General features: G+C 42.7%; 1 pseudogene; it reads left to right on the top strand.

Annotated features, from left to right (window-relative positions):
• The first annotated feature begins 8,234 nt into the window (after nt 1-8,234).
• LOC124597010 lies at nt 8,235-8,352 on the top strand (annotated as a pseudogene).
• Nucleotides 8,353-12,249: the final 3,897 nt, after the last annotated feature.

The raw sequence follows: 12,249 nt of genomic DNA on the forward strand, positions 1-12,249 counted from the left end.
TTTACCATTAAAGAGTCGAGCGCTTACGTTTGCAGGTGTCAACTAATATTTTGCTTCTCCCTACATATATCCAGTGAAAAGATCATGCCGGCCGCGGTGGTCTCGCGGTTCTAGGCGCGCAGTCCGGAACCGCGCGACTGCTACGGTCGCAGGTTCGAATCCTGCCTCGGGCATGGATGTGTGTGATGTCCTTAGGTTAGTTAGGTTTAACTAGTTCTAGGTTCTAGGGGACTGATGACCTAAGATGTCCAGTCCCATAGTGCCCAGAGCCATTTGAACCATTTTTTGAAAAGATCATGAAGGTAAAGTTACAAAAGATCAGAGCTCACACAGGGACAACCGTTTCTCTCACGCACCATTCGTCCTTTTAATAGAATAGAGGCGAAGTACTCTCCGCCAAACAGTGCAATGTGGCTTGAGAAGTGTAGATGTCGACGAAGAAAGCGGTGTCATATTTGACGGTTTTTCTTCGGTTCCTAAAAACTCACTACTTTTACTTCCGTGTTTTACTTGTCAAAAGTCGTGCATGTTAACTCTAAAAGCTAATTACCTCTTAGGACTCTCAGATAACACTTAAAAACAAGGCCCTCGTAAATTGGAACTATGAGACAATCTGCAGAATTGATTTTGAAGGTAAGAATTGATGAAGCTTTTCGTGTGCGTAAGTGTACTGCACCAAGAATTGCTTCTGACCCTCACAGCGAATGCGAATTTCATCACTGCACTGAAAAGTATAGATATTTGTTTATAATATAGGCCTTTATGTGGTTAGCACTTCGCCGCTTTGTGCTTCGGAAGTGAAAGATAACATATAACTGAAACCGCAGTAGTGCAATCTGTCACTTCCAAACAGTGTCGCTGTTGGTTCCAAACTTGCACACAGCTAGCTCATATTGTACCATTATCACATCATTTTTTAAATACATACCGGTATTTTCAGTTTCATGTTGGACGTAGGAACGGCTGCTAAGTTAGAGAAAGTTCATTTATCGGACGCTAGATGGCAGTCGCAGCTCCGGCTCGTTCTATGGCTTGTCCGGTGAATGCTCGCAACAGAATATATTATTGCGTAGTTTTCCGAAATATGCGTATTATCAAAAGCTGTCTCGCAAAGTATTGTTACACGCATACCTTGAGATCAATAAAGCAACTGGCACACAAAAGAGAATAAAGTTCTTGCGTGACAAGCAATGGGGGAAGGAAATCGTTTGTGTAGGAAGCTGAGAAAGAGAATTTTTTTGAAGCTGCAGATCTTGTTTGATCCATACCTTCTCTTTGATACGACGTAGTATATTTCTGACAGTCTATGTACATTCTTATGAGGACCATGCATGAGTGACACTCGAAACGGTAAGGTAGAGACAGAATGGACATATTCCCATGAGACGATGCATGTTAAAACGTACAACCAAAATCTGATACAGCCTCCTCTTTATGTCCATGTTAACGCCTAGTAATAAAAGGAATGTTTACGAAATATAATTCGCTCGTACAAATGCCCAAGTTAATTTCTGTAGTTCCATCTTCCGTAAATGGAATGGGACTGCAGTTGGTCGAAAACTTGAAGAAAACAGATACTTATGGCGAGAAATTTATTTGATAATTTTATTTAGTTACCAGATTCGGTACCACTTTGGCACCGCATTCATGCCCCTAAACACGAAACTAATTAAGTCTTCTAGTCGTTTGTGCTGATATAGAGACCGCTATAACCAACTCGTTTCCGTAGACTTTTAAAAACTACTTAGTAGACGTGGACCCTTCAGCTGTATAAAATTACTGAATGACATTACGGCTGTTGGAATCTGTTTTCTTAAAGACCGTAATTGATGGTGACTCCAATGACCATCACACGGCTTGGAGCTCCTCACAGGCAAACAGACTAGCTGAGATTATGGAATTAATCGATGGAGAAAGCACTATAATCAGGAATGACGGAACGACGACGCTAATCGCTATACCGTTGCAATCAAATTCGACAATACACAACGACTGTATCGATCATCCTGACTTTAAAGATATCGTTCGGGGTGATAAACGAAACACTGAGAGCCCGACCACCTACCTGCAGTCACAAAAGTTTCTTAACGTGTGGATCCACGGCCTCGGCTAATTTCTAAATGCTAATCGATTTTTTATGCCCACCGTAGGCTGTCAGATATTTTTTTATCCACATTATCTTTGTCGCATTATTTTTTACTTTACTGGTCAATTTTTAAACGCCTGCATCAACAAATGTCAACGAGAGCTGTGTCGGTGTTATGTTTATCGTTGTATTAAATATATATATATATATATATATATATATATATATATATATATATATATATATATATATATATATATTTAGTTCTAGGTGTTCCTATACACGTCGAAAATCTGCGTTTATGGCCTTGATTTTTGATATCAGATTTTGAACGTGTGTGTGGGAACACTAGCATTAAATGGTTTTTAAATATAACGACACACATTTCACCGGTGCTGCACCAAAAATGGTTGAAATGGCTCTGAGCGCTATGCGACTTAACGTCTGAGGTCATCAGTCGCCTAGAACTTAGAACTACTTGAACCTAACTAACCTAAGGACATCACACACATCCATGTCAGAGGCAGGATTCGAACCTGTGACCGTAGCGGTCGCTCGGTTCTAGACTGTAGCGCCCAGAACCGCACGGCCACTACGGCCGGCGGTGCAGCACCGTTTGATATTTGATAATGCAGGTATCTGAAAGTGGCAACAAGCCGAAACTGTCCAATAATGTAATGTAAGATGAAACAAAGTTCATCTGCATAAAAAAATTCTGCGAGTTCATCTGTATAACAGAAACAGGCAGTGGTAGGTGGACAAAAAACGATTTTCAGTTTCATAAACTTGCAATAACATTTTCGGCTCGGAAAGACACACGGGAAATCATACATTCGGTGACACAGGACTAGACTACTACTATCTGTGGAAAGCCACCGAAAAGGTCGCCGAGAAGACAGCAGCAACAACGGAAAGCGCGACGTGTACAAAATCGACAACCCCTTTTGTGGTGGGACACGGAATGTGAGGAGGCAGTTACAAATCGAAAAGACGTCTTTAGAATTTATGACGCAAAAGTCACTTCGCAAAATTATTTGCATCCCAAACATTAAGTAACGGAATCAAAGGCAATATCGTAAAGGAATTGGTTGAAACGGTATTGTTCGAAATAAAGCAAGGATTTTGCAATAAAGAAACAAAAACCGGGGAGAATCACTAGGAAAAGACATTCAGTAGGCGATCTTACAGAAAATGGTTTCATTGGTGCTAGACACAGAGCTACTTCAGGTTAGGGCAATGATACTTGTGAGTTTGACAGGTATGGAGAAGCTCTGCCGTTTTGGATGGAAAACAGGGATGAAACGAGACAACGCAATATACATTATAGTATATTACAACACCTCCCAGCATTAAGAAAGCAAACACTGCGCTCATTTTTGGCGGGTGGCCGACAGTTTTCGTCAAATCGAAGTTAGTGAGCACATTCTTTTAAAGTAGTGAAGGCAGCCAGTAAGTGTTGTTTTCAAACAGGGTGTAGCTATTACCATTATGAAGTCTGTAATGAACAACTTAGGCTGCAGTGTGTAGTAGTGTGTTTTTACTGCATTGTGATTTTTGTATTTATGTAGAAGTCGTGATTCAGTCTTCGCATATAGGCCTAGCCATATGTTTTTCTGTATTGTGTTGTTTCTTTTGTCGGTATATTAGATAACTCTGTGTAGTTGCGTTATCCGCAGTATTAGTTGGGTAGATGGTGAAGGTTGCTGCTAAGCACTTCAATGTGATTTGCAGAGTATCCATTTAGATGTAGATGTAATACAGTGTATCTATTGTTGCGGCATTCTTTTTTAGCGTACAGTGTTATTCTGGTTGCCCACTTATAAAGTCACTTGGGCTATTGCGATATCTGTGTGGGGTAGGGGTGTGGTTTAAGACTATTGTATCTGTTTAGAAAGGATTTTTACTGTTATCTGACATCACTCTACCCAAAGACTGCGCTATATCGTCTAGGAACATTGTCCCAGAAACATGTTAAATAGATCCAGCCCTGAGCCCGATCAAGGGTTTCGAGGGGGTTTTCTTGGTCATCAGGCAAATGACCGAACTGGAAATTCCTTCCAGAACATTCCCTGTTGAGGTTTCTTCTGTCTCACGCCCAGACCGCTGTGCAATTTGAGTGAAAGTAACGAAGTTCTTCGACAGCCCGCCCTGCTTTGACAACTTGGGAATGAAAGATGTAAAGAAGAGGGCGCACCACGAAAATGTTAAAAAAAATATTCTATCTCTCATCCTCTTATAATAGTAGAACGTGTAGTGGAAGATGGGTACAATGTGACAGAAAAGTCATTTTCTTAAATTTTGAAAAATATATTTGTTAAGACATTGTTCATTTTACGTATTTTTTAAGCATCCATTAGCGATCATTTAAAGCTTTAAAATGGCGTATTTATTGAGAATATCAAGTATGAATATAAATTGTTACAGTGGATTCAGTATGGGGCAGAGTGTAAGACAAACTGAGATACGATGTAACAAGCATGAAAAACTACATATATGTTGGGCTAAATTGTATTATTCAACTGCTTCAGAGTACAAACTAAAGTTAAATGCTTGACAACAGCAATATTTAAAAGCTTTGTAGATAATTGCTATTTTTACAGTATTCATTGAACATTAAGAATGTTAGACTGACGTCAAGTTCAAAATGTCCTTGCTGCCTTTCGGTTTTTCCAAAGGAAACGCCGGCCCTTGTAGCCGAGTGGTTCTAGGCGCTTCAGTCGGGAACCACGCTGCTGCTGCGGTCGCAGGTTCGAATCCTGCCTCGGGCATGGATGTGTGTGATGTCCTTAAGTTAGTTAGGTTTAAGTAGTTCTAAGTCTAGCTGACTGATGACCTCACATGTTAGGTCCCATAGTGCTTAGAGCCATTTGAACCATTCGAACCAAAGCAAACAGGATTTGGTAAAACCATTGCTAAAATATAGAGTTTCACAGCCAGAAATGTCACACTTATTAAAATGTTGTGAGCTATTGAGCAGTTGTTCGATGAATTTATTGTTGAAATTCAACAAGAAAATATTCATCCGACCTAGGCGCAATAGCCCAGTGCATTAAAATGAAAACCGTTGCTACACTTTCTTCTGACACATGTGTTGTATCAGTTGTATAAGTATATACAGGGTGACAATTATTGAACTATGTGAAAAAAACCTAAATTACTTACAAATTACGGCGGGCACGAACTTTACTCAGCATGTGAATGTCGCTACAGATATTCGGATTTAGATTATCACATGCCCGATGAGCCTGCCGCCATTGGCAAGGATGCGGCGCAGACGAAGAGCGAAATTCTGCATGACTCGATGAAGTGTAGGGACATCGATGCTGTCGATGACCTCCTGAATGGCTGTTTTCATCTCAGCAATGGTTTTGGGGCTATTGCTGTACAACATGTCTTTAGTATAGCATTTGGGAGACTCAGAATCCGCATTTCGCGATCGAGAAGTCTCTTCACCCTCAATGGGTGACTCTGTGGTGCAGTGTGCAATCACGGAATCGGTGCGATGTTCCTTGATGGTATGGTGACTACCGACGGTGTGTGAAGGTTTTGGAAGATGATTTGATCTCCATTATCCAAAGTTGACCCTGATTTCGACAAGATGTTGGTTCATGCAAGACGGAGCTCGATCCCACCGAAGCAGGAGAGTGTTGGATGTCATAGGGGAGCACTTTAGCTATCGCATTCTGGCTCTGGGGTACGTAGAAGCCACTGGCATGGGCCTCGATTGGGTTCCATATTCTCCGGATCGAAACACATGCATTACTCTACATACAGATCCATATATTATTCTCTGCCATATGTTACACTTTACCCCACCTTCCCCTAGACGAATTAATATATATATATCTTCTTATTCCGCTGATCTCCATGTTACAAGACAGGCTCAACCTTTTATGCTTCAACAGTACTGAAAGTGATAGTTTAATACAATGAAGCAATGAAAATGTTTCTTCATTAGTATGAAGAACGGCCGCAAACAGCCAACAGGTTTATTTAAAACTTAAATTTCAAAGCTGGTTGTTCGGAGAGGTATCATATTCGAATTAAACACGACAAAAATTTGGTTAGTTGATACACTCATTTTTATATTTTGGATTTTCCTACGAAACATTTTTGCCCCTAATTTAATACATTACCTTTTGATTTGAAATACTGGACACTGTATGGATATGAATCTGAAATTTGTACTCTTCTTTTGAAAAATATTGTTGTTCATGTTGTTATTGTGGCCTCCAGTTTAAAGACTGATTTGATGCAGCCCTCCATGCCACTCTATCCTGTGCCAACCTCTTCATCTCCGGCTAACTAATGCAACGTCAGACACCCCTGTGAATCTGCTTACTGTATTCATCTCCTGGTCTCCTTCTACGATACTTCCCTTGTATGGACCGTCTATATACTCATTCCACGTTTCAGCTTTCCCTTCTTTGCGTATTATTGGTTTTCCATCTGAACTCTTGATATTCATACCTCCTAAGGTGTCTTCAGTTTTCCTGTAGTCGGTATCTACACTCCTGGAAATTGAAATAAGAACACCGTGAATTCATTGTCCCAGGAAGGGGAAACTTTATTGACACATTCATGGGGTCAGATACATCACATGATCACACTGACAGAACCACAGGCACATAGACACAGGCAACAGAGCATGCACAATGTCGGCACTAGTACAGTGTATATCCACCTTTCGCAGCAATGCAGGCTGCTATTCTCCCATGGAGACGATCGTAGAGATGCTGGATGTAGTCCTGTGGAACGGCTTGCCATGCCATTTCCACCTGGCGCCTCAGTTGGACCAGCGTTCGTGCTGGACGTGCAGACCGCGTGAGACGACGCTTCATCCAGTCCCAAACATGCTCAATGGGGGACAGATCCGGAGATCTTGCTGGCCAGGGCAGTTGACTTACACCTTCTAGAGCACGTTGGGTGGCACGGGATACATGCGGACGTGCATTGTCCTGTTGGAACAGCAAGTTCCCTTGCCGGTCTAGGAATGGTAGAACGATGGGTTCGATGACGGTTTGGATGTACCGTGCACTATTCAGTGTCCCCTCGACGATCACCAGTGGTGTACGGCCAGTGTAGGAGATCGCTCCCCACACCATGATGCCGGGTGTTGGCCCTGTGTGCCTCGGTCGTATGCAGTCCTGATTGTGGCGCTCACCTGCACGGCGCCAAACACGCATACGACCATCATTGACACCAAGGCAGAAGCGACTCTCATCGCTGAAGACGACACGTCTCCATTCGTCCCTCCATTCACGCCTGTCGCGACACCACTGGAGGCGGGCTGCACGATGTTGGGGCGTGAGCGGAAGACGGCCTAACGGTGTGCGGGACCGTAGCCCAGCTTCATGGAGACGGTTGCGAATGGTCCTCGCCGATACCCCAGGAGCAACAGTGTCCCTAATTTGCCGGGAAGTGGCGGTGCGGTCCCCTACGGCACTGCGTAGGATCCTACGGTCTTGGCGTGCATCCGTGCGTCGCTGCGGTCCGGTCCCAGGTCGACGGGCACGTGCACCTTCCGCCGACCACTGGCGACAACATCGATGTACTGTGGAGACCTCACGCCCCACGTGTTGAGCAATTCGGCGGTACGTCCACCCGGCCTCCCGCATGCCCACTATACGCCCTCGCTCAAAGTCCGTCAACTGCACATACGGTTCACGTCCACGCTGTCGCGGCATGCTACCAGTGTTAAAGACTGCGATGGAGCTCCGTATGCCACGGCAAACTGGCTGACACTGACGGCGGCGGTGCACAAATGCTGCGCAGCTAGCGCCATTCGACGGCCAACACCGCGGTTCCTGGTGTGTCCGCTGTGCCGTGCGTGTGATCATTGCTTGTACAGCCCTCTCGCAGTGTCCGGAGCAAGTATGGTGGGTCTGACACACCGGTGTCAATGTGTTCTTTTTTCCATTTCCAGGAGTGTATTTTTCCGTGTAGTGAAATATGCTTCTAAATCCGTACATTTCTACTCTGTCCATTCCAGCTTAGACATTTTGCACTTCCTGTCAATCTCATTTTTAGACGCTTGTATTTTCTTCCGCCTGCTTTATTTACTGTATTTTTATATGTTCTCCTTCCATCAATTAAATTCAGTATCTCCTGTGTTATCAAAGAATTTACACTAGGTGTTGTCTGTTTGGGCAACGGCCTTGCCGCCGTGGATACACCGGTTCCCGTGAGATCACCGAAGTTAAGCGCTGTCGGGCGTGGTCTGCACTTGGATGAGTGACCATCCGGGGCTCCATGCGCTGTTGCATTTTTTCGGGGTGCACTCAGCCTCGTGATGCCAACTGAGGAGCTACTCGACTGAACAATAGTGGCTTCGGTCAAGAATACCATCATAATGACCGGAAAAGCGGTGTGCTGACCCCACACCCCTGCTATCCGTATCCTCCTCTGAGGATGACACGGCGGTCGGATGGTCCCGGTAGGCCACTCGTGGCCTGAAGACGGAGTGCTCGTCTGTTTAGCTACATTGACGGAAAAAATCGCAGCACCAAAAAGTAATTAATGTAGAGCAATGAAATTTCGGGACTACATCTGTCTGGGTAGTGTATTTAAATGATTAACATTGCAAGATCACAGGCTCATGTAAGCGCGAGATAAGCCTTTGCAAATGTGAAATGCTGGTACATTAAGAACCAGTGTAACCGCCACAATTTTGAATGCACGCACGCAGACGTGAATTCATTATGTTGTAGAGGCGCCAGATGTCTGTTCGTGGGATGGAGCTGGATATCTGTTGCACCTGGTCGGTCAATAGAAGACCGTTAATGATGTTTGGGGATGACGCTGGACTTGTCATCCGATTATCTAACGTATGTGCTCGATTGGAGACAGGTCTGTGATGGAGCAGGCCAAGTCAACATGTCAAGACAAAATGCCAAGACTCTGTAGAACATGTTAGGTTGCAAAAGCAGTATATTGGCATGCGTTATCCTGTTGAAAAACACCCCTTGCAGTGCTGTTTACGAATGTCAGTACAACCGGTCGAATCACCAGATTTACGTACAGATTTGCAGTCGGGGTGCGTGGGATATCCACGAGAGTGCCAGAGCCCGTTCATCTTGCGACTGTACATTCTAGTCACCACCGCTGCCAGCAGCCATGTACAGTGGCTACATTCCTGCCATGTCTGTCTGCAGTGTCGCAGAAGGAACATCCACCTTCTCGTAGCCCTGTTACACTACTTCTTTCAGACTCGGTGAGGTGCTGATAACCGCGTTATTATCGCTTTAAAGGGTTGCTTGATTAACATCAACTCACAATGTCCAATCGCAAAGGTCACTAACACCTACGACCGTAACAGCTTATATTTAAAGGAAACTTGATTTGCAACCTCGTAGTTGCGCTACTAGCGCCACTCTTTCGTGACTGGCGCGAAATTTGATCTTTCAGATGCAGAAACTTGCCTATCAACTTTCGTTTATGTCACACAACTCCTTCTTGGCGTTGAGATTTCTTTTCCGTCAGTGTATTTGGTCCTCTGCTGCCTTTATTATTTCATCTCTTACAGCTATTCATTCATCTTCCTCTCCCCTGTTCTAGTCAACCGCTGCCTAATGCTCCTTCTAATACCCTCAATAACCTCTGGCTGTTTCAACTTATCCAGGCCTCATCTCCTTAATTTCCTACCTTTTTGCAAACTCTTTAGTTTTAAACTGCAGTTCGTAACCAATAAACTGTGGCTGGAGTTCAGATCTGCCCCTGAAAATGTCTTAAATTTAGAATCTGGTTCCGAAATCTCTGTCTTACTATTATATAATCACTTTGGAACCTTCCGGTGTCTCCAGGACACTTTTTCGTTGTGAAATCTTGTTATGTGCCTTAATGATTTCAAATGTTTATAATCTCATTAAGTCATTAGTAATAAATTGTAGTGTGAAAAATACAATTATATAATAACCTGAAATCTTGAGTTGTAGGCTTCTAATTGGAAAATTTATCACAAATTTTTTTTCTGGTAGGTCCCGCTCGACAGATCGAGCCTAGGGCTCTATTGATTTTAAGCACTGCACTGGTCTCTCGTTGGTCTGTCGTAGCCTTTCAAAACGAGCATTGTATTGCAAAACATGCCAGACATGAAGTGCAGGTTTTAGTGGCAAAAAATCTCGAAGCTGTTGACTTGGATCGCAAAATTTGTGCTGTACATGAGCGGAATGTGGTGGGTGAAAGTGTCGTGCATCAATGGTTTTGTCTGACGAAGAATGGAAGAGGATGAATGTTCACAATGACGGCAGAAATGACCAGCAACGTGCAGTCCGGAAGAAATTGACGAAAAGATTCGTGAAAACTGCCGTTTCACGTTATCTAGACTGATGGAGAAGTTTCTGAAGATTTGTCGAGGTGTTTAGTATGTGATGGTTACTTAAAGGTTTTTTAGGATTCCACAACTCCTTTCTGAAAATCGCTAAACCCAACGGATGATTTCTTCTCTGGACCATCTTTTTCGTTACGATGCAGGAAGAGAAAGTCTACTGAACAAAATCGTGGGAGGTGACAAGACATAGGGTTCCGTTGCTAATGCACACACAGAACAGCAGTCAGTTGTGTGGGGGTCCATACCACGTAGTCGTCCCCGCCCCCGTCACCCTGCCCGCCAAACAAAAGCAAGACAAACGTGACAATCGTCTACCGTACTCTGCTTAGTTAGCACAAGAATTGTTGCGTGAGCTCACATGGGACGGTTTTGGACAAAAGCCCTATCGTCGGTATTTGTGTGCAAGTGATTTCCACCTCTTCATTCAAGTGACTTGGGTCATAACGAATAAACTCCGACGAAGAACTTCATGACCTGTTTAAGAAATACTATTAGTGTTAGACCTGGGTGGTGATTATGTAAAGATGTAATACGAATGTGTAGTTTTAAGATTTTCCTAATATATTTGCTTTGACGCTGACAGTATTTTATTTATGACCTACCGGAGGTTAAATTCCGGACAAGCTCATGTTGCATTCCAACTCAAAATTTAATTTGGCCTTGTCAAATATAGGCTGTGCGAAATTATCAACTAATATGTTCACTTACCAGCGAGGCAAGATTAACTATATGCAACGGAAACAGCATTTATTTTACGCTAATTTATTTTCATAGGTAGTATTAATATAAACGTAATCGCTATGTGCCTGTTAAAATTTAGAAGATGTATCTGAAGGATGCAGTACTGTCAGATTTATTTTGACAGCTTCTCGCATCTTAAGCATTTAGACGGTATAATATATCTGCGTTTTGAAACTGTTTCTTCCTTTGTTCCCGCGTGTAACGTCACATCTAATTTTAAAATAAAATGCTGCCGACATTTCGATCAAGCTGCAATCGTCTTGCCCATATTCTACCAGACGATATGCAGCTGTGCAGTGTTGGGGCAGTGTGTGATGTTGAGGAGGGCCTGGCTGTTCGTCTTTAATGCAGCGTAAACCCACGGCTTAACCACAACACACGTGAGGTACTGCAACTTTAAGCACCTCATTATACTGCTATTAACTATACTGTTCCAAAACTTTGGGCAGTATAGAGTGTTAGCTATTAAGCCCCGGAAGTAGTTGACTTGAGCCTTGTTTCTGCAGACAGGTAAGCAACAACTCGCAGGTAGAGGTTTTGGAGGTTCATTGGCACCCAAAAAGTACCTCAGGATAACTTAATTCAGTTCTTCCAGTGTTTATTCTTATTTTTATCATTGATACACAGGTACAAAGTGACATCGTAATGTTAATTCGTTCTGTGATTGAATTTTTTATGATATAATACAATGCAGCTGACTCACAATAATGTACAGCGCAAAATTATTTGAAAAGAGGAAGAAAGACAGGATTTTAGGGAAGTTTGCAGGGACCATGCAGTCAGTGTTAAAGAAGCTAATTTTATGTACCTTTATCTCTAGAATCAATAACAATTTAAAATTTTTAGAGGTAACCTAACCATGTTATTTATGTCTAATGTACCAGAATTAAGAAATAAGATAGAAAAGAACCAGCTATATTAATTTTTAAGTAAATGTGCCATTATTTATTGCGAATACTAGATATGTATGTTCCTAGATTCATTCCTATTCAAATCACCACCATGATTGTTCTTCATTACCAAATGATATACATGTACATAAAAGAATAAAAAAACTCATTTTGAGAAAATTGCGATTAAAGTTTAAAGTGAT

Source organism: Schistocerca americana, chromosome 2, assembly GCF_021461395.2.
Source record: "Schistocerca americana isolate TAMUIC-IGC-003095 chromosome 2, iqSchAmer2.1, whole genome shotgun sequence".
Lineage (NCBI taxonomy): Eukaryota > Metazoa > Arthropoda > Insecta > Orthoptera > Acrididae > Schistocerca > Schistocerca americana.